A 1,600-nucleotide genomic window follows, 5' to 3' on the forward strand; every position below is an offset into this window, starting at 1 on the left:
ACCACAAATAATACTATACAACCCGTTGTATAATAAGCATTGTACAACCATATACATTAATCCGAGCTTATGTGTAATTTTTTCTGAATTTTATAAGTTTATTTTTTTATGTTTATGTGTGTGAGTTCAAAAACTTTACAACATAGCTTAGATTCTTTTAAACAAAACTCGAAAACTTTAATACACAGCTCGGATTCTACACCATACAACTGCATACAACTGGTTGTATAATCTACTAATTGCACTATTACTACCACATACAAGACTCACAAGCTTTTATATCAACTACTAATATCAATTATTCGAATTAAGCACCACCATCACCACGTTCTACACACTGTCACACATTATAAAGATTTCACCACTTCTATTCCCTTCATAAGCACTTCTATTCGGCTACGGACTTTCACCATTCTCATTTTCATCACACATATCTAGTGTCAATGAAAACTTCATCACACACATTTCTAACATAATCATCATTCACACTAGGCATATAATTCCCGACTTAATATTTTCTTAACCAGAGACTGGCTTAAGCATAATGGGGCCATGATTTTGAAATGAGGGCGCCTACTCACCCAAACTCTAGCATCAGCTGGGGCTTCCAATATACATACACCAAGTTCATTTTATTAGATTGCCTACATTCATTAGGCTCATTTGTTACAGTTTCCAAAACCTGGCTCTGATACCACTTTGTAACACCTCCATATAGCAAGAAGCCTTAACAAGGCCTTTCCTAGCATATAAGGGCGTTACCATCTCGGTTGCCCGAGGATAGCAATCTTCAAAAGTCGATAAAAGAACAATTACAGTTTATTACAAGGTTAAACAAAACTACTGATATAAAAGATACAACTCAACATCCTTATGTGAACTATCCCTGTTGTAACTCGTGAAAGACCCATCCCTGCCAAGACTCCAGCTACATCCAAGACATCACCTGCTAAGACTGACTGCTCACCATAAGGGATCACGACAGACACAACATAAGCAAATAAGAAACAACCACACAAGGTCAGTAACTGCGAACAATACGTCAACGACAGCCAACTCACTACAGACACAAAAAAACACACACACACAAGCCACAACTACTCCAATCAATCACCGTCACCGACTGTCCACTGGACCAGCCCTGCCGTTGGGGGACCGCAGCCGTACCCACCAAATTCCCGCTCATCATAACGAGCGATAAACCCATGACCATTAATGTGCACATCCCCTTTTATGGCGGGTTCCACAGAGGGCGAATCAAGGGCGTGAACCACTCCCGCAAGTGACTCCACTCAGCCAGGGACGCGCCCCGAAGATCAAATACAGCTATACAATACTCATAATCACGTCAACCGAGACAACACAACACCAACTGATTATCACAATCTATCCATCACGCCGACACGACATTAACCAACTCATATCAAAAGACACACTAGACACCCAACAGTACTGAGTAGGCGAACCTACCTCTAGCCTACCGCGGCGACTCCGAGTCCGATCGCACGATATCAATCAACCAATAAACACACGGATACAAGCAGTACAAACACCTATTACTATCAGTACAACCCTAACTGAAACAACAACGAAAATGGTG

This window comes from Silene latifolia, chromosome 6, assembly GCF_048544455.1.
Source record: "Silene latifolia isolate original U9 population chromosome 6, ASM4854445v1, whole genome shotgun sequence".
NCBI lineage: Eukaryota > Viridiplantae > Streptophyta > Magnoliopsida > Caryophyllales > Caryophyllaceae > Silene > Silene latifolia.